Source organism: Ursus americanus, chromosome 9, assembly GCF_024610735.1.
Source record: "Ursus americanus isolate L20-20 chromosome 9, mUrsAme1.1.p, whole genome shotgun sequence".
Taxonomy (NCBI): Eukaryota; Metazoa; Chordata; class Mammalia; order Carnivora; family Ursidae; genus Ursus; species Ursus americanus.
In genome coordinates, this window is record NC_142135.1 from 33,943,242 (window position 1) to 33,965,530 (window position 22,289).

A 22,289-nucleotide genomic window follows, 5' to 3' on the forward strand; every position below is an offset into this window, starting at 1 on the left:
AATTGGCTTTGGTGCCTCAAAGAGCATTGTGAAGTAGGGTTGCTTGGTTGTTCCAACTTCTTGCTCTTATAAACATAGGTGGTGAACTTCCATATATGTATTTATACATATGCATGTATACAAACACCTTTATACAAATCCATGATTTTCTCTAGGCTAAATTGGGTCAGAGGAAAGTAGGTTTCTGAAGTTGCCTCACTTTTCTTTTAAAGATTTATTTATTTGAGAGAGAACACGAGTGGCGGGAGGGGCAGAGGGAGAGAATCTTCAAGCAGACACCACTGAGCGTGGAGCCCGCAGGACACGGGGCTTGATCTCATGACCCATGAGATCATGACGATCATGACCTGAGCCAAAACCAAGAGTCAGACACTCAGCCCACTGAGCCACCCAGGTGCCCCCCTCACTTTTTTTTTAAACTTGTATGGAAGTGAAATATGCATATACAGCCAGGCCTGTCTTTTTTTAAATAGTACAGATGTTCACATACAATTTTTTCTTTTCTTTTCTTTTAACTTAAACTGTGAATACATTCTAAAAGTTTTTCTTTGAACTTAGGTGAAAAATTTTTGTTTTATTTTTATTTCCGGCCACATTTCTATTTATGGCTATGGTAGATACACTTAGCTGTCTACTCCAAAGCCATTCCCAGCCCTTGCCCACTTCTAATAATACAAGTAGGGAAAGCTCCATACTTGCTTTCCCAGATTCCCTTATAGCTAGAAGTGGCTAAGTGGCCCAGTCTGGCTAATGAAACATAAAGTAAAGCCTGTTGGGTTAGGGGGAAATAGTTTTTCCACTCTGCTAAGAGTCAGGCTTATGAAACGAAAATCTCTGCCAGGAATACTCCTTTTGTGTCCTGCCTTCAAACTGTTGTGTGAGGATATAATCCTTGCTAGAGTGGCAGCCACCTTGTGATCATGAGGCAACATGCATGAGGAAGAACAAAAAAGCTAAGATATTGATGATAGAAAAGGTAAAAGGCAAAAGATGCCTGGGTGTTGAAGACAGCGTCACATAGACCAACTGTGGTAACTCCTACCTCCCATTTTCTGTTCTGTGAGACAATATGTACCAAGATTCCCTAAGCCATCTTACTCATGGCTTCTATTATTTATAACAAAAACGTCTTATTTGAAACAACCTCCCTCTTTTAAAACAATTCAAAATGAGAGCATTATCCCTTCCCTCTCCTCCTGCCTTCCTCACTCACAGGGTGGCTTAAATACTCCCGCTCTGATTACATCCTGTACAAAAACGTTTAAGAATGTAAGACACCCAGATCCATTTCTCAGCAATCCTGGCATCCTTCACAAACGTTCCTGCCCACCCAGCCCTGGTTCAGCCTGGCTTTTCCGCATTTTGGCAGAGGACACAAGGTAGCCGTGAGCAGTCAGCCAGCTTCCCTGGGGCCTCTCCCTGCAGTCGCACCCCTACGCCTCTGTGGCCACGAGGTCAGAGAAGAAGGTGTCTGAGGCACTCAGTTCTGTCCTGGGGCTGCCCTGCCTGCTCCTCAGCTTAGGACTGTACCCTCTTCCTGAGCGGGGGGTACAGTGAGTGGGATCTCTGTGTTAGTGCCTTTTAACCAAGATCAAGTTAGAAAGGCTTAATGTTCAAACCAGAACCTTTGTCCTGAAAATAGTACATGAGGTGCTTGTGCCTGGAATACAAAGGGCTCAGCGATTCCTTCAGACTTAGACAGCTGGGCTGGGTTTCCCTTCTGCAGGTAGGTTTGGACTGAGCAGAGTGTTTGATTGCATTACTCCTGAGTGGCTGGTTTCCTGTGGTGACTTAGCTAATATTCAAATTTCCAGCAACGGGAATAAATGACAGGGCTTATTTCCAGCCTATAGCCCGCATTTTCACCAACAGCAAGGGGGAATGTGGAAGTGTGTGCTCATGCCAAGCTGGGGTGGGAGGGGCAGGCAGGCAGGAAGGCCCCCTGCCTGGTTCAGGGCTCCATAGCCAAGCAGAGAGTGGGAGGAGGGGCAGAAGGTCCAGTGGAGGTAGTGCAGGAGCAGTTGGCAGAGACCACGGCTCCCGGGGTGGGCTGCAGTGAAAACAGTCCTGCCTCAGGAGTCCCAGAGAGCTGTTAAGTGGAGAGATGTAATACGTGACCCAGACAGGAAAACGGGATAGGAAACGTTTCGGCTCTACCATTTATTAGCCATGTGACCTTGGGTGAGTGGCTTATACCCCCTCTGAACCTCAGTTTTTCTATCTGCAAAATGGGAATGCATATTGATCCAAGGTTGAAAGGAGTTGCAGTGTAGGGCATGCACTTCACTGCAGAGAATTAAGAGGAACTCAGATCTGAGCTGAGGGCGGAAAGGGCGGAGCACCGGGAGAGAGGGGAGGGGGTCAGGTCCCGGTGTGGCTGAGCTGGTCCTGGTGGGGTTTAACTGTTAAATGGTTTAAAGTGATCACCAACTCTCATGCGGTCAGGCCAGGCCCCCCTTAAAGCTGCGTTATTCTCGAATGCTACCTGATCATCTGGTGTAGGCTTGCTCTGGGGAGAAGGGGCTAAAGTCCAGAAAAGTCAAGAACCTCGCCTAAGCTTCCATAGCTGTTGCAAGGTAGAGCAGTCGCTGCAACTAGACCTAGGTCTTCACTTTTAACTTTCAATCTGGCTTGGAAACTTGGCTTTTAAAACTGTCAGCCTCAGGTCAGCCATAGGCAAAATTAGATAAAATGAAAAATTGACAGGCTGTCTTCACTCTTCATGCCCTTTTACTCCTCCTCACCCTCCAAATTTTCTCAGCTATGAATTTTCCCACAGCCAACCTCACATTCAACAGAAAGCTTTCCTCCAAGCTCAGGAACAAGACAAGGATGCCCACTGTAACCATTGCTATTCAGCGTAGTACTGAACATTCTAGCCAGAATAATTAGGCAAGAAGAAGAAATAAAAGGCATCAAAATTGGAAAGGAAGAGGTAAAGCCATCTCTTTTGCAGATGACAATTTTACATAAAGATCTGAATTTTACTTGTTCAGAGTAAAGTGTAAATGACTGATAGCCTCTTTGAGTATTATTTTCTCCCCAGAGGTATTTAATTTCAAATCACCGTGGTAAATTCTGCGTATGAAATTTATTGCATCAATCAGCTGATATAAACTTAAAAGAAAATATTCTTAACTTTTCCATGGCCACTGAAATCCCAGTATCCACAGACGAACTTGCCCCCCCCCCGCCCCCCGCACACATTGCCTCTTATCAGGCATCTTCCTTCTTCTCAGGCCAGCTTCCACCCATCCACCCCTTTTCACCTGTTTGAGGGAAGGATGGGCTCTATCAGTGGTTCTTAAAGTGGTACCCACACCAGCAGCAGCAGCACCTGGGAACTTGTGAGAATGCAGATTCTCGGGCCCTGCCCCAGGTTTACAGAGTCAGAAGCCCTGGGTTGGGGCCCATAGATTAGAGTTTTCATCACCCCCCTGGGTGATTCTGACACAAATATAAATGTCTTAGGACCACTGGACTATAGAATGGAGTGAAACTGGTAATTTATTCCTGTCAGAGGATGTTGGGATATTAGCCAAATAACAGTAGGGAAGTTAAAGGCAATACACTCGGACGTGTTGCACATAGAATATGCCAGAGCTGGCTAAGTGTGGGAGTTCAGCAAGAGCTGCCTGCTGGGCTGTTGCCCTGTCTCCTGCCCAGCTCCGAGTGCTCCCTAGGCTCTGCCTGGCTCTCTCACCAGCCTGCCTTCCTCTTCCTCCTCCCGCCTCGCCACACACTCTGGCTCTTTCCCAAGCCAAAGCAGATCCCAACCCTCTCAATGTGGTGACACCGTTTTCTAGATAGCCCCCTCCTCTTTATCCCCTCCCATACCACCGCAAATTTGGTCCTGAGGCTCTGAAATCTTGGAGGCTCAGCTTCTTGAACATTTAGTTCTCTCTCACCAGCTCACAGAAACAATTGCACCAGAGTCTCCATCACTGGGGATGGTTCCCTGTATCTTCCCTGTTATTGCGCAGCTCTACACATAGTCTTTATCCCAACCCTCAGAGCAAAGCAACGGCGCCTCGCTTATCTGCCTAATTCATTTGTTCAAGGACCCTTTCACTACTGATCTCATTCGAATCAACATGCAACTATATGGGGGGCGGCAGACGCCCTGGGATGAAAAGTTCCTGTTTTAAAAGGCCAACTCTTCACTTGGCAGCCAGATGGCACTTTTGTCACCTTGGAGCCTCGAAGCAGCATGACCACTTTCCAAGGTTATTCCTGCTGCCAGTGGCACCTTGTGTGAGGAGAGGCACGTGGAGAGTGAACCCTGGCAGTCATGGTGTGCTGATTCTTTCCAACCTTCAGTCTCATTGTGGAAGTGAAAATGTCCCCAACTTTTGGCGCTATGTGCAAGCCCGGTGGCCTGTTACTGTAAGGCAGTGTTTGTCAAAGCTTGTGCCTCGGTGCACTATCTTCAGAAGCACGTGAAGGTCCTTGCTGGCGGATTCTTGAGCCCCAGATCCACATGATTTTCTGCATGCTTAAAGAGAATCTGAAAGTGTGTCTTGTGCTCTCTAAGTGGACTTGTTTCCAGGCCACGATTTGCCCCAGAAGAAGCCTAAATCTGTGCAGCGTGAGTCATGCTATATCCAGGCTTGACCGTTATTGCAAATGCCCCCATTTTGTGAATGGCTCCTTCTTGGTTCAGAGATCAAGGCTGACTCAGTGGTGGGCACGAATAAAGCCCACTTTCATCAGTCTCCCAAATTCCCAGTCCTTACCCTCACCTGTTTCCATGAAATTCCCCCAGACCGTGGGAGTTTGAGAAGCTGGCAAAGTTGCCTCAGGAGGCTCCCGTTCCAGTCTCCACAGGGATCTGCCACACCTCCACCCTGCCTCCGACTCCCCCTGCCACGTCCTCCATTCACCGAGACACTTTCCGTCGTGCCCCGGGAGAGTAGTACTGGGTGTGCCTAGTGTCTCACAAATTCCCTTGTGAAAACAGTTCCTCCAGAGTTTGGGTAGGCCTGCACAAATGAGCGTGCACACACACACACACACACACATACACACACATGTACGCACACACGGGCTCCTTAGGTCCACCAATGTGCAAATAAACACCCTGAACAGCCCATGAAGTTCTTCAAGGAGCCAGACCTTGGATTCCAGTCTGGACTGAACGAGGGCATCCTGGTAGTTAAATACATGCCGGGACGCCAAGTTCATTAGAGCCCTTCAGAGCAGGAAGATGAAGACTTTGACTTTACGTTTTCTAGTCCGTCGTCCAGTGCATAGACTCCAATGGCCGGATAGCTCTCCTTCCCTTATATACATCCTCCTTACAATTCAAAACAGTTGCTAATTTCGCTTTGCAAACTCAGTTACATCCCAGACAGTTAGCCATAGGGTTTGGAGCGTGAAGGGCATCCTTGGAGCCCTCTGTGTGCTGACATTTGGACTCCCCACTCCACACACACACAGAGAAGAGACACTTCTTGGAGATGGTTCCTTGGTTAGCAGGAGAGTCTGAGTGGGACTTCTCAAAATGTTAAATAAAATTGTAAAAAATGTAATTATAAGAAATTCACTTTCATCTCAAGCCAAATGCCTTGGGGTTTGTGTCTGTCACTCACAGGGTGTTTTTTAACTTGATGTGTTAACACTTGGTTCATTAGCCCGGGGGCAATCACTGACTAGATGGAGAGAACCACATCATCACAGACAGGACCAGAAGGCGGCCTGCCTCTCGCGAGCTGCTGTCTGAGGGCGTCCCAAGCTGACCTTCAGCTTGGCTGCCCAGCATGCCTGCAGGCATCTGGACAGCATTTCTTACCCAGTGAACTCTGCTGTTGTCTTTCCTATTAAATCTAAAAGGAGAATTATGGTTTTCCCTGACAGCTTAGTCTTAAGGCTTTTGTTACTAGTAGAAGGGGAAGATGACTTAAAAGGGCTGTAACTGGGGCTTAATTTCAAAAGACCACAATACAATGGCTGTCAGATATGAAAATACATGCGAGACCAATCCCCAGATGCAGAACGTACACAAGAAATTGTGCAGAACTATTCCATAGCGCTTGGGCCCTTCGGCCAGATTAAGGATATGAATAGGGGTTGAAGTGGAACAAAGAGAGGATGTGGGTGGATTTCTTTGGAGAGAAATGTTGCCCTGTCGTGAGTCCCACATTCTCCAGGGAGGGATGAGGGCTACTTCCATTTCAGGTCTAGTGAGGGAGCTTCTGTAGGATCCCTCGGAGAGCTTGACGTATGTTCCCTGCAGTTGAGAACCATGGTGGGCGGCGGGGGGCGGGGATCTGTACTCACAGCTGAGAGAACTCTGGTGTTGTGGCGGCAAAACTGAGGTGGTTGTGCTGGGCTGGACTTGCAGGAATTCCCATGGACCAGAGAGAAAGAGCTGGCTGGGATCTGTCTGAATCCTAACCAAGAGCAAAGGAAGGGCACTCTTTTTTTTTTTTTTTAATTTTAATAATGATTTTTTATTATATTATGTTAGTCACCATACAGTACATCCCTGGTTTTTGATGTAAGGCTCGATGATTCATCAGTTGCGTATAACACCCAGTGCACCATGCAATACGTGCCCTCCTCACTACCCATCACCGGTCTATCCCATTCCCCCACCCCCCTCCCCTCTGTAGCCCTCAGTTTGTTTCTCATAGTCCATAGTCTCTCATGTTTCATTCCCCCTTCTGATTACCCCCCCTTTCTTTATCCCTTTCTTCAAGGAAGGGCACTCTTGACAGTGAACGTATGTGTGGGGCGGACCTCCAGGAGAGCGGAAGCTAAAAGTGATTGAAAGCTGCCAGAGAGTAGAAAGCTGGCATCGTTCACATCATGAGATTGCAACTGGAGTGGCCCATGGGGGACTCCTCCCCAAATCTTCAGAAAAGCCCACAAAAAGAAAGAGCCAGCTTTAAACTTCTGCTGGACTAGGAGGTACAAATCTAGCTGAACGAGGTACCAGTTTCGGGAAGAAATTTTCTGTCCCTTACCATACTTCCTTCCCCCTGTTCTGACGTAGGCAAACCGGAGCAAGGGGAGAGGTAGAGAGGAAGACGGAAGTGCCCCCACCAAACAGCTTCTTTGTGAAAATCAGGAGAAAGTCTGTGGACGTGAGTGGTGACACTCTTCCCCCACCCCCTCCCCTCCGGCAACCCTCAGTGTGTTTCCTATAGTTACAAGTCTCTTATGGTTTGTCTCCCTCTCTATTTTTGTCTTATTTTATTTTTCCTTCCCTTTACCTATGTTCATCTGTTTTGTTTCTTAGATTCCATATATGAGTGAAATCATATGGTATTTGTCTTTCTCTGACTGACTTATTTCACTTAGTATAATACTCTCTAGTTCCATCCACGTCATTGCAAAGGGCAAGATTTCGTTCTTTCTGATGGCTGAGTAATAGTCCCTTGTGTACGTACACCACATCTTGTTTATCCAGTCATCTGTCGATGGACATCTGGGCTCTGTCCATAGTTTGGCTATTGTAGACATTGCTGCTATAAACATCAGGATGAATGTGTCTCTTCAAATCAGTATTTTTGTATCCTTTGGGTAAATAACAAGTAGTGCAATTGCTGGGTCATAGGGTAGCTCTATTTTTAACTTTTTGAGGAACCTCTATACTATTTTCCAGAGTGTCCGCACCAGCTTGCATTCCCACCAACAGTGTAAGAAGGTTCCCTTTTCTCCACATCCTCGCCAACATCCATTCTTTCCTGAGTTAATTTTAGCCATTCTGACCAGTGTGAGGTGGCATCTCATTGTGGTTTTGATTTGTATCTCCCTGATGATGAGTGATGTTGAGCATTTTTTCACACTGCGTTCTTAGGCAGCCATCTGGCCTTGCCTTTTCTTGGTCTCTGGGATTTTCCATGTTGAGCTTGCTTTTGCTTACATTTTCTTCCACGTTTTGCCCTCTGCATGGCCTCTGAAGACTTTTTCTTAGGTACCTGTTCATGAAAGCTGAATCTTCAGATTTCAGAACTCTGAAACAGTGTTTCCCAAACTTTTATGCATTATGGCACACTGAAAAAATGACATTTTATTATGCACTGTGACAAACTGGCAAGACTTGGCCCCAGTGGAGGCTTCAGGATATGAGGGCTCCAGGCAATGGAAGATTGAGGGGTCAGTGTCTTGGGGTACACTTGCAGGGATGCTCTGCTCTAGGAGACTTGCCTTGTTACCTGACTATGAAGTTAACATCTGCGCTGGTTTCCTAGTTCCTTCTGGTGCTGCTTACCTCTCTGACCACAATGGGCTATGCTGTGTCACTCAGCTCAACCTGGCCTCACACTACTTTTACCTTTCTTACTCTGAGCGGGGTTTCATATCCGCACTGTAGACATCACCTGGGAACTTATTAGACATGCAGAATCCCAGACTTACTGACCTACTGACTAGAAATCTGCATTCTTATTCCCACCCATCTGGTCATAGTCCTACAGTTTATCCAGGTTACTTTTCCACATCAGTCTGTTGGTATGTTGATCTCTGAAAACAGTAGCACAAGTTCTCTCTTTGAGAAAGAAAAAGAGGAATCAGAAATACGAGTCTTCCTTTAAGAAGGAAATCACTTTCCTTTTAAGATTTTATTTATTTATTCATGAGAAACAGAGAGAGAAAGGCAGAGGGAGAAGCAGGCTCTCCATGGAGCAGGGAGCCTGACGCAGAACTTGATCCCAGGACTCTGGGATCACGACCTGAGCCGAAGGCAGACGCTTAACCGACAGAGCCACCCTGGTGCCCAAAGAAATCAGGTTTAATAGGGAAACTCTGAAGGAAACATTTGAAACTTTTATTCCAGCACTGCCTGTAAATTTCTTTCTTTTCTATTTGCTGATAAGAAAAGTCAGAGGATTTGGTATATTTTTGAACTTCAGGAGCTAAATATTTATTCATTGATTATGGATTAATTATAGAATGAATAATTAATGGAGACAAGGTCTCGAACTTTAGTCCTGTAGGTGGTGAAGTTCTTTGTTATCCACTGTAAAGTAGCATGGTAAGGACTTGCTTGATATCAAATTATTTTATTATAAGAACCTATTTTTACACATCTACTATGTAAATTTTCATACATATTTTGTGCCCCTTGAGGGGTGTTTGTGCCTCTCAAGGACCATGTTTTAGGTAATTATGAGAAGTCACAAAATGTGATTAGAGAAATAATGGTTCATAAACTATATATATTAGTCAATTCAGATATAAGTGACCTGAAATTAAACCTTCAAGAGTTTAAATTCTGTTAGTGCCAAAAGCTAAGTTTCTTGTTCTAACACTCACCATGTTTTAATTTCTGGTATGTAAAACACTAGTTCTCTGTTTCCCTTTGTATAGTGGTTAAAATAAAACCAAAACACAAGAGCAAGCTTTGTTTATTCTTTACTTCTACACTCTCAACACACTGATCCTATCATTTTTGGCAGGAAAAAATACCTTTGGGACACAGCATTGTTAAGAAGACTGACCCTCCTGTCACCTAACAGAAACTTAACTTATTATATTTTACTGTTTCCCTTTATAAACTTCTCCTCTGGCTGTTCACAACCAGTGTTTAGGAGCCAAATTCTGCTATGACTGATAGAAATTATGTTTATGGCTAAAGAAATACCTTATTTCATTTAAAAATATTCTATGAATAATCCCATCCTCCTTGTGTTGGGTTACTTGTACTATTCTGTTGAGGGAGTTCTGTAGCTATGCCAGGGCAATTTTGACCTGCTCCCTCTGATTTGGTCGTTCCACTGCCCTCACGCATTTCACACAGCGTGCTTCAGCCACATCGACCTTGCATTTCATAAATGGTGCCATTTAAGTTGTTTCACATTTTTCAATGCCATAAATAATTTTGTGCTGAATTTCTTCATCTATGCAATAGCTAACATTTATTACCAGTGTCTGCGTGGGGAATAGACTCTAAAATGGCATTCCTAATCCCCAGCTCCTCGTATTCACAGCTTTGGGTAATTTCCTCACCTTGGGTATGAACAGGACTTGACTTAATTCTAATTGGTAGAATATGACAAAGTTGATAGGATGTGATGATCTTACATTATATAAGGCTCAGTTTCTCTAGCAGACTCATTCTAGGGATTTTCTCCCTTGCTAGATTTGAGGAAGTGGCCATGTTAGAAGGCCCATGTGGCAAGGAGTTGAGGGCAGCTGTTAGGAGATGAGGATGGCTTTCATTCAAGAGCCAATAACAGGGGCGCCTGGATGGCTCAGTTGTTAAGTGTCTGCCTTTGGCTCAGGGCGTGATCCTGGAGTTCTGGGATTGAGCCCCATGTCAGGCTCCTCCGCTGGGAGCCTGGTTCTTCCTCTCCCACTCCCCCTGCTGAGTTCCCTCTCTCGTTGGCTGTCTCTCTCTCTCTGTCAAATAAATAAATAAAATATTAAAAAAAAAAAAAAAAGAGCCAATAACAGACCCTTCTCCCATCAAGTCTTCAGATGAGAATCCAGCTCCAGCTGACACCTTGATTGCAGCTTTGCAGAGGACCTAGCAAGCTGTATGCAGACTTGCACCCCACACAAACTATGAGAGAAGAAATAAATACTGTTGGGGCGCCTGGGTGGCTCAATCAGTTAAGCGTCTGCCTTCAGGTCAGGTCATCATCCCGGGGTCCTGGGATGGAACCCCGCATCAGGCTCCCTGCTCAGTGGGGAGCCTGCTTCTCCCTATGACTCTGCCCCTACCTCCCAATTTGTGTTCTCACACACTCTGCTCTCTCTGTCTCTCTCTCTCAAATAAATAAGTAAATAATCTTAAACAAAGAAATATATATTGTTATAAACTACAGACTTTGTGGTAATTTGTTTTGCAGCAATAGAAAATGAATATGCTCTGTAATAAATATTTTACAGTTATTATCTCAATTGACTTTCATGACAGGCTTAAGAGGTTGATAATATTATTATTCTAGTGTTTATAGATGAGGAGAATGAGGTCCAGGAAACGTGAGAAACTTGTCCAGTCACACGGCATGTAATGGTAAGGATTTGAAGGCAGGCTTCCAACTCTAGAGCCCATCGTCTAAGATTCCTACATTCCTACAGTCTAGAGACACAGTACTAACCTTTCAAGAAGTTTGTATCAGTTTATAGATTTACTAACAGTGGATAAGGGTACATATTTCTCAATATTCTTTTCAGTATTGGTTATTTGTTTTAAAAATGATAAATTTGTGAGTTTTTTGTTTTGTTTTGTTTTTTACTCTGTCCTGGGATTTTTATTTTCTAGCTCTATTCTCTTTTTCTCGAGCCATTTATAGATAGCATTCTCTTTGGATAGTATGGGAGGAGACGTGAGCTAGTAAGGAAAGCATCCCCAATTTTTGTCTTTTCAAGTTAGAAAATAAAAAAACTTTTTTGGATAGAATATTAATTTTATTATTTATTTTTTTTATAATAATATTTTTTATTATATTATGTTAGTCACCATACAGTACATCCCTGGTTTTTTATGTAAAGTTTCATGATTCATTAGTTGCGTATAACACCCAGTGCACCATGCAATACGTGCCCTCCTTACTACCCATCACCAGCCTCTCCCATTCCCCCACCCCTCTCCCCTCTGAAGCCCTCAGTTTGTTTCTCAGAGTCCATAGTCTCTCATGCTTCATTCCCCCTTCTGATTACCCCCCTTTCTTTATCCCTTTCTTCTCCTACCGATCTTCCTAGAAAATTAATTTTAGATTAAATTAAACTCATGGTGAAATGGCCGAACAGAGAACCGACATAGAATGGCATTTGGAAGCCTAACATGCCTGCTCATTTATGGACTGTATTCCAATCATACAGCCCATGGCTATCAAAGCACCTAAGAAAAATTCATTCCTATCTCAGGAAGGGAAATATTCAGACCTCTATGAATTCTAGTTAGTCACTTATTAATGTATATCTTCTTTGTGCTTGGGTAAATGATCTCTGGAGCTCTATAATTAATTTTTTCTATTGTGCCTTACCAAAAAATGCCATCCCACAAATTGTGCTTCACCCAGTAACAGTCTGAATATGCAGAGAAAATAGCTTGGTAGCAATTAGGTTTAGAAGGCAACAGTTTTTGATAGATTTAATTTTCTCTTTTCTCTTGAAATAACCCTACAAAGTTATGAAGTTTGCAAATTTACCCAAGGAGGAAGTACAAAATGACTGATTTCTGTAGTAATTTTCCAAGACATTATTATTAGAGAGCAGATGTTTTCTCTTTCTGAATGAAGACAAAGAAATCATTTCAGTTCATGAAATCACAAACTTCAGATACGTCTCAATGAGAATGGAAATCGTTCAATTATGTAGGCACTCATTTTTGTGGTGCTGTGGTTGATGCTAAATTTAATGGGAAAAACAATTAGGATGTAAAACCCAGACTTTAAAAACCATTTAAAACAAAGCATTAAATCATTAATCAGTTAATTAATGAGATACATTGCAGTGTTTTTGAAATCAGAAATCTAGAACATGTAATTACACTATGAACATATTTGCGGAAACAAACATTACCTCCCCGACCTGTGGAATGTTTTGTGATTGAGGTACCATTGTACCTCCCTAGTTGTATAGATTGGCTTATCATGATATAGAAGCTGATGAAGCTGATGATTATGATGACTAATGATAGCTACGCCTGAGTAAGGTCTTGTCATGTGTTGGGAGTATTACATGTATCTCATTTAATCTTCATCATAACCATATGAATAAGTCAGATTATTATCCCCATTTTACAGATGAAGAATCCAAGGCTTGGAGATGTTATATTGCTCAAGGTCACATGGCTGGTGCAAGAAAGAGACAGGATTCAGATTCAGGTATGCTCAACCTCAAAGATCACTAGCTTTGCTAAACCAGGTTATGCAACTCCACAAAGTTGTGTTAGTTTTGGATTAACTCAGAGGGCTGAATCTCACATCTTGATTCCAGAGACGCAGCCAAGAGAGGATCACAGACAAAGGTCTTTTTATTTTCTTCTTTCTTATCAGGATCACCTTTTAGACATTTCTCTGACATCTGAAGATACAGAGATATCTATAACCCTACCAAAATGCCTGTGACTTGAATATACCCTGTTTTTATCCCAAGTATATTTGGATTATTAGATACCGGGGGTGAGTTGCCATGACTCAAATGGTCCTCTTACTTGGAAAGGTGATAAGCCTGGCTGTTTACTCCAGAACTCCACACCTCTTAACAGTGAGAAGTATGGTCACTTTCTCACAGCAGACACCCACCATGGGAACTGTCCATGGTGGTTCCTTGCAGAACTCCCAAGTCATATTAGGACTTTCTAGCATTAGACATGGTGCTGAATTTCTAGTGAGGCCTTCACTCTCTCCTCCTTCTTTCCCTCCCTCTCTTTTCTTCCCTCCCATCATATATTTATGAATTAGATATATATCTATCTAACTTGTCCTCCTACATTATGGATTTTGAGGTTCTAACTTTCTGATGATTAGAAATAGCAATATGTTTAAACAAGTTTAAAACAATAAAATAACGATCTTTTATGAGAAAGATCATAGGAAGTCTATAATACATTCAAAATATATGGCACCTTTAGGTATATAGAAATGCAAAGAGCGCTATAGTTACAGATCCACTTTGACTGGATTTCTGAGTATATGGACCATCTTTAAGGGGAAAAATAAACCACCTCACTGTGGTAGACTATATTACTGTTTACCTGTAATTTTGGTACTCCTTTCTATGGTGTCTCTGTCTATGGGAAGATTATCCATCACTGCCCTGTTGTACTCAGAAGTGGCCATGTGACTTGCTTTGGCCAATCTAATGTAGGGCGCTTCTGAGTTGAAGCTGTAAGTCAGTATGTGTGGTCCACAACGCCACAATAAGACTTCTCCATTACCTTGAGTCCCAAAGTGAAATTAACTGGATCAGAGCAGAAGCTACCCTAACTTGATAAGTAGAATAAGGGAGAGACAAATCTTTGTTGTTGTAAGCCACTGAGGTGTTTAGAGACACTTATTGCCACAGTATAACCTAGTCTATCATGACTGGTACCTTTATCAACTCTCATTTGCCACTGCAAAACCCTCTAGGGAAGAAATAGTCACAAAATAACTTTCTAGTAGTGATAAACAGTACACTTTGAATTTAATACAATAAAAACCATGTGGATTACAAAATTCTCAACTTTCTTTTCTCTCTGCTGGCTTGAAGCAAGACTTCTTTTCCATGCTGGGATATTCCTGATAGTGCTTCACACTAGTTTCTGTGCTGCCTATATATTAGTTTACCTAGGCCACCATTACAAGATACCATAGATTGAGTGGCTTGAACAACATTCATTGGTGCCTAACATGCCAAAAAAACCATGGGTGGCTGTTAAAATTCCAGTCACTATGCATAATATTTCTTGAAAAAAAAAAGTTTCCTAATTTCAAAACAGAAGCCTAATTGCACCTAGTACTAACCTAAAATTAAAGTAATTCCTTGTTTTCTTTTTCATTGTGTTTACTTTGTTAGAATGAATGGAAATTTTAGATCTTATATTGGGTTCCCTTGGAAACAGATTCTGAGACAGAGAGTTATATGCAGAAGGCGAGGGAAGTGCTCTTGGGACATACTCTTGTAAGGACACAAAGAAGGCAGGGTTGGTCAGAGTGAGAAACTAATGAGGAACATGGTTGCAGCTGAGGCTTCAGCTCATCCCAAAGGGATCTGGTCTTCATTATCCTGAATCAACCAGTCATAGCTGTGGACTGCCCTCTGGAAAGGGTCATAGCTCTGGGCAAGTTGTAGCCTGTGGCTGAGGACAGTGTTCAGTGAGGGACACAGCTGTAAGTTGTCAGCAGCTGATATTAGCAGCTAGGGGGAATATGTGCGCTTCCCAAGAGGAGATCTGGGTGGAGTACCACAGAATCCATTGCAGCCCGCCCTTGTGCCATTAGTATTGACTTGCTACTTATAGTAACTTTACCCCACCTTGGAGCAGCTTACACAGGATTCTGGTTGATCTTGTGTTCTGGGGAGTGAGGGTAAGTGGGGTTATTTCTATGTCATCCCTTAGTCTCTTCAACCCATGCAATCTACACAATGGCCATTCATTTGGAATGGCACCCAATCCCTTCAGTTTATCATCTCTGAACTGGCACCTCAGTTACGTCCTTAAGAGACTGTTCTGTTGCTATCCGGCTGATGGCTTCTAGTGGTGTGCAATCTAATAGGACCAATGGATGCCATGGTCATGTTGCCATTACTCCACTTGTTTCCTGGAGAGTGAGTCTCTCATTCTAAGACAATGTTATATGGCATTCCATGTAGGTGAATGAAACACTCTGCAAACCTTCGTTTGGTAGTTTTGGACCAAGGCCCTGTAGGAAGGAAAAGCAAACTTATGTCCAAAATATGTATTGATCTCAGTCAAGATAAATTGCTGCCTCTTAAAGGGTGAAAATAGTTGATCTCTGTGAGGGATGGTATCATGCCAGGGGGCTTAGCTTTGTTGCTGGCATGTTAGACATTTAGCAGTGGCAGTAGCTAGATCCGCTTTGATGAATGGAAGTCCATGCTGTTGGGCATAACCTTCATCCCTACCACCATGTCTATCATCCATGAGCCCATGATGCCAGTAGTGAGATGGGTGATATTAGAGGCTGGATGATGACAACTGGCCAGTCATCCTGTCTACTTGGTTGTTTACTACTTCTACCATTATGGATGATCTCTGGCAGGTGTTAGCATGTGATACATTGATATTTCTTGCCAACTGTCATAAGTCCAAATGTCTCTTTCTCAGATCTTTTTGACCCTGGTATTCCAATCTTCTTTTTCCAGTTCCCTGACCAACCAGCCAAGCTATTGCCACTCCCCATGAGTCTGTATATGTTCTTATGTCGTTTCACTTCATTTTTCCACACACGGTGGGTGACTAGATACACCATTTGGAATGCTGCCCAATGGAGGGCTTCCTTACCTTTCAGAGTTATTACTAACTGATGTTGTGAATTAGCAACAGGCTCATACCAAGCTGTGAGTCTGCTAGGTCTGTCATAACAAAGTACTACAAAGTGGGTGGCTTGAACAACAGAATTTATTTTTTACAGTTTTGGAGGCCAGAAGTCTCAGACCAGCGTGCCAGCATAATTAAGCTCTGGTGAAGGCTCTCTTTCTGGATTGGAGACAGCCACCTTCTTGCTGTGTCCTCACATGGTAGAGAGAGAGAGAGAGCAAGCTCTCTAAGGTCTCTTCTTCTATGGGCACTAATCCCATCATGGGGATCCTGATTCATGATCTCATCTAAATCTAATTATCTCCCAAAGGCCTCATTTTTAAATACCATCAAATTGGAGGTTAGAGCTTCAACATATGAATTTTGGTGAGGCACAATGCAGTCCACAGCACAAGGCAACCCATCCATGAACCAGGACCAACCTATTTTTTTCCTCTTTCATCTGATCATAAGACTCCCTTCTTCCCTGATATAACTATAAATATGAGTTAAAGTAGAGGGATTCGGGGCCTTCTGCATCTGTTGCTTACTTGTACCCTCTGGCCCTGCTTGTGCCTGATCCTGGATATACCACTTCTATCTTAGGATGGATTGCTCACCTTTGACAGAGCCTATCCTGTCATGGGCAACTGCATGGTCACTGATGTTCCGTCCTCCATTTCTTCTAAGGCCTGGTAGCATGCAAGTAGCTGCTTTTGAATTGTATATAGTGCATATATTACCCATAATGATTACAAATGACTTTTTAAATGTAATCAAATGATTTAAAAAGCTGGATTCCTATTACCTCCGTGATAAAATCTTTACTAACTCCTCACAGAGAATCGAAGGCCCCCTAGGACCTGGTTCCTGCCAACTTTTTGTCCTCATCACTCTTGCCCCATGCAGACATACACTCTATATTCCAGAAATTGCTACGTAATCTACACATGTATCAGACAGAGTCCTGGCAGGAGACAGATGATACACACAAAAGAGGTAACTGAGGAGTTTATTGGACTATTTACAAAGGTGTGGACAGGGTTAAGGGAAACGAGAATGGAAGGTCATTACCACCTCTAGACCTAAAGAGGCAAGTGAGGAAGATGTCCCCTGGATCTACAGTGAGGTGGGTCAGCCTGGGGAGCTGGAGCTGTGGCCTCCCTGCTCCTCAGAGTGGGAGCCGGGGTGGGGAGAGGGGAGGACGCATATCTGAACTTTGTCTCTCACTTCCCTCCATTCTCTACCTGGTGTATCTCATTGGCTGAAACCAATTAGAAGCCAGAAGTCAAGGGAGCTCCAGAGATGCATTTCACAGACGCCAGCTCCAGGGCACAGGGCAGAGTGGACAAGGATGGAGAGTGGCTCTGGAGAGGCAAACAGAAAATGGAGCATATACACTATACTTCATGCTTGTGTGTGTGTTTTTCCCTCTGCCCAAAAGGCTTATTTGACCCTGATCCCCTCTCCTTGCTGCCTTGCTCATGTGAAAAACTCAATCCTCAGCCATCAATACTCATGCCCAACCTTTCCATTCAGAGAGCGGCCCATGCATATTCTCAGTTACAGCATAAAGCACATTGCAAAGCAATTGTCTATTTACTTGTCTGTCTCCCTGACTACGATGGGAGCTCACCCATGCTAAGAGCTGTATCTTTCTATTCTTAGAGCCCAGCACTGTGCCTGGAACTTAGTGGGTGCTCAATAGCTATCTGTTGTTGAGCATCTTTGTTTTCCTGAAAGTGGAAGCTCCTTTTTGTAAACTTCAAAAGGTTAGTTACTTAAGAGGAACAGTATTCCCTTGATTTCCATGTCATAGCAAAGTTGTAAAAGCTCTTTCTTGATTAAGGAACAAAGCCACTTACCCTGCATCCCATCACTAGTGATGTCTGAGAAGTAAGTAGAACCCACGTTGTCTATCTCTTGATCTGTGGCTCATTGCTCTTGTCACTAGACGTCCTCAAATGAAAGTGAGAGCATTAGATGGCTCTGTGGAGACAGCTCATACAATTTTACCAGGCGGCAGTCTCAGAGGGAACATTTGGAAGGAGTGAGGTTTTAAATGCCTACTTGAAGAAAATGAACCATTTTGATAATCTCCTACTTTCAGAACTTTGCTGGGTCAGTAAGAGTTGAAGTCCAAGAAAGGAGATATCCAGTTACAAAAACTAGGTGTTTTTCTTTTCTTTTCTAAAATGAAAACATACTTTTGTTGACTGGATTGTCATCAGGTGTTGGAGGTCAGGCGCAAGTCTCCTTAACATATGTCTCTGTCAGCCTTAGACAGATGTGTCAAAGGAATGGCACATTATACAAGCCGACCAGATGAGGTCGATCCAGCAACATCTGGAGTGGTTCCTGAGATGCTGGCTTTGGTTAACTGCATAGTAGGAGAGTAGTGGCCACCGCTGGTTCGATGCCAACATCCATTCCCAGCTTTGTGGTTTGGGTGTGATTGACTTTAAACCCCAGGTCTACAGGAGGGCCCTGACTGGCTGATCACATTCTCTTGGCCACAGTGATCTGTCCAGGAATGAGCCAATGATGTGCAAAGGTACAATCACCAGGAATCCTGGGAGACTCTTGACTCTCTTCTTGCTGGACATGAAGGAGAGAGGGTGTAGTTGCTGGTACTGCTGCTGTCATCCGTGACCACATGGGTCAGATGTTGGAACTAAGGCTAAGGAAGGGGAGAAATGTAAGGCGTGGGAATCCTGTCCTGGTGATACCATTCGAGACTTGGATCAAGTTGTACCTGAAGCCACATAAAAGCGAGCCGCTACATTTCCTAGTCTTAAGCCAGTTTGAATTGTGCTTACTGGGGGGAAAGGGGCACATCAAGGGAAGCAGCATCTGTGGGTGAGGAAGAAAGAAATGTTTCCTGTGGCTTTTCATGTTAAGCCACAGAAATTACTGGGTCACAGATAAAGTCATATAGCAGAATAACCTAGGGAGATTTTCAAACCTGTCTTGCCCTCCTTCTATACCAGGACCCATTCTAGAATCACTGGTGTGTGTGTGTGTGTGTGTGTGTGTGTGTGTGTGCACGCACATGCATGTGCACACGCGCAAGGTTTAAAAGCTCTGCCCCAAGTGATTCTGATACAAATCAGTCCAGTCACAGGAACCCCTCTCCCACAACAACATGATGCCTTGTTAATTCTATGGGAGGCCCAACAAAGAATCCTCCACGCTAACTTTATTTAGGGTATTGGACACTCAATGCTCTCTCGGGTCTTTAGTAGTGCTAAGGCTTTCTGCATCCCTGTCCTCTGGGAGAACTGCCCCATGCTCTTTTATTTCCTCTTTATCTCCCAGCTCACCTCTTCAGACTTAATGAAGGTTGATCTTTTAGGTCCTATTTACTCCTCTAGTTGAAGAACTAAGGAATTAAAGGGGTGAATCCATGATATAATTTCTACTGACAAAAGCTGATTACGAGGATTTGGAAACACAAAAGAATAAGTATTTAAAGTGATGACGAGTGGGACACGGATACTAGGAAATAGGGCCTCTGAAGCTTAGAAGTTTGGCCCCTTCCCACCCCCTCCCACAGTGGGACCACACCAGTTGTCTCTCCTTTTCTTTCTCTTTACCAAATACTACTTAGTTAAGATGTTGTATTGTAGTTTCTCATGATGCAAAACCAGTTAATTCTGCCTGCACTTAGCTGACCCATTATAATTAAAACATTGTTTAAAGGAGCAGAGGAAAGAATATGCTCTTGTACCACATTTTTATGCCACAAAAGAGAAAATGATATGAATCAAAAAACAAAATTGTGAGCATGGAACCTTCAACTGAAAATGTACAATTGAGTATTTAGATAGACTCTTCACAAAGAATGGCTTCCCGGCCGCCTCCCCCAGTAGACGTGATAGTAGCTGCTTGAAGAAAGTGAAGGGAGGGGACTAGGAGAGAGGAGGGGAAGTGTTTACAGAGAATCATTTCTCAGTTTCTCTGGAGAGAAAAGTTTCTAAAGCTCCAGAATGTTCCATTTTGATATGAGGGAAAGACTTCCGAATAATCTCTAAGGTGACCTAAATCATTTTGCTATATATACTATGCTCTCTATCAGTGTCCAATAGATGGGACTATTTCTCCCATAGCCAGGATTGATGAACCTTTGATTAAAGAGTAGGAATGGGGGGCGCCTGGGTGGCTCAGTCGTTAAGCGTCTGCCTTCGGCTCAGGGCGTGATCCCAGAGTCCTGGGATCGAGCCCCGCATCAGGCTCCTCCGCTGGGAGCCTGCTTCTTCCTCTCCCACTCCCCCTGCTTGTGTTCCCTCTCTCGCTGGCTGTCTCTCTCTGTGTCAAATAAATAAATAAAATCTTAAAAAAAAAAAAAGTAGGAATGGGAGTGGCTGGTGTACGTCAGTACAATTTTTCCTTTCTATCTTTGGGTCCTTAGGTTCTGCTGGCCTAGAGATCTAAGTTTCAAAGGGAAAACTACTTCCACAAACAGACACAACAATGATTCCATTGACCTGGAAGTTGAGACTGTCACCTGGTCACTTTGGGATACTTATGCCTTTGTATCAGCAGGCAAAGAAAGTCACTATACTGCCTGGGGTAACTGATACTGATTACCAAGAAGAAACTGAGCGCCATTACACCATGGTGGTAAGGAGGAGTATGTCTGGAATACAGGATATCCCTCAAGGATGTCTCTTAGTATTACTATGCTCTGTAATAAAAGTCAAAGGAAATACAACAACCCAATTCAGGCTAGACTGATCATGTTCCAAGCCCTTTAGGAATGAAGTCTTGGGTCACCCCACCAGGTAAAGAAACATGACCAGCTGATGTTCTTGCTGAGGGCAAAGAGGATGTGGGATGGGAAGCAGGAGAATGTAGTTATAAATACTTTGGCCAGGTGACCAGTTGTAGAAATGAGGTCTAATTGTTCTGAGTATTTATTCCTTATTTTTAAATTAATGTATATTAAGGAAATATTTGCTTCCTTCCCACTCTTATTCCCTTATCATCTAACATAATATGTATTTGTAATTGTTAATTTTAAGATTTTATATATTTGTCAGAGAGAGGGAGCACAAGCAGGGGGAGCGGCAGGCAGAGAGAGAAGCAGACTCCCCACTGAGCAGAGAGCCTGACACAGGGCTAGATCCCAGGACCCCAAGATCACGACCCAAGCCAAAGACAGATGCCCAACTGACTGAGCCATCCAGGCTCCCCAGTAATTGTTAATTTTATATGACAGTATTTAAGTTACAGGATAACAAAGGAGAAGAGTAAACAACACCTAAGAACTTTGCATCTCCTTCTGGGGAGAGGGCTAGTGAGATTTCAGTCGTACACAGGGTAGTTATATCACGTTAAGCAGAAGTATGACTTTGTTATTGCCTTTATTTGGAGATCGACTGTGATTTCAGGAAATGTGTACGGGTGCACGTTGACAAGGGGTGGACTGTGATGGTCTTTTTGACATGTCAACTTGACGAGGCCAAACTCTTCAGTTATTCTATCAAATACCAATCTAAGTGTTGCTGTGTAAATGTTTCAAGATACGATTAAAACCCATGATCAGTTGGCTTGAAGTAACGGAGATTTTCCTAGATAATGTGGGTGGATCTGATTCATTTGAAAGGCCTCTAAGAGCAGAGCTGCGGTTTCCCCGAAGAGGAAGTAGTTCTGCCTATGTCCAGCTTCAGCCTGTGCCCTGGGATTCATTCTGTCCTTCCTGGTGGTCTGCCCTATGGATTTTAGACTTGTCTAGTTGGCCCCCACAATTACATAAACCAATTCCTTACAATAAGTCTATGAAAATATATCTCCTACGGGTTCTGCTTTCCTGGTTGAACCCTAAGTGAACCCAGCTAAAATGATATTTGCGAAGTGCTAACAATGATGATTTCTCAGGAATGGGATTGATTTTAGGTGACTTTTTTTTACTTTCTTTTTTGTTCTTTGCCATAGTGTTCAAGTGTTTTAAAAGAGCATTTTAAAAACAGAACAATAGTTTTTAAAAAATCAACAATTTATCAAAAGTATCTAAAGTCTAATTCCATTTGCAAAATGTCTCAGAATTCTAGCAAGTTTTTGTAAAACAGAATTTCAAAAAAACCCTTTGGTCTTTTTTCACAGAATTGAACAAAAAAAAAATTCATCTACGCTGTGATCTATTGTGGCCTTTTTGTTTTTTGAATGTTTATTGAGCCTGGGGACCATATCCTACTCTTCCTTTGCTCTTCTTGCTATGCCTAGCTCAGGGCTGAGAACACTGTAAGTCCCTGTCAACACTTCTCAATAAACACACCCTGCATGTGAATGTATCTGTTTTAGTTTTCTTAACTTTTTCCTGGTTAATTCCCCACAGTATCCATTTCATCCTTTCAAACTAGGATAT

General features: G+C 43.3%; 1 protein-coding gene across 3 annotated transcripts in view; it reads left to right on the forward strand.

The window, feature by feature from the left end:
• Positions 1–1,685: 1,685 nt before the first annotated feature.
• Positions 1,686–22,289, forward strand: part of NCALD (neurocalcin delta) — a 431,866-nt gene continuing 411,262 nt past the window's right edge. For 2 of the 3 annotated variants that reach the window (XM_087864687.1, XM_087864689.1), the window contains exons 1-2: positions 1,686–1,726; positions 12,702–12,782. The gene's annotated coding sequence lies outside the window, so the exon portion shown is untranslated. Of the gene's footprint in view, positions 1,727–1,992; positions 2,182–12,701; positions 12,783–22,289 lie in introns of those variants that run through there. The other variant, XM_087864688.1, reaches the window with a different exon arrangement.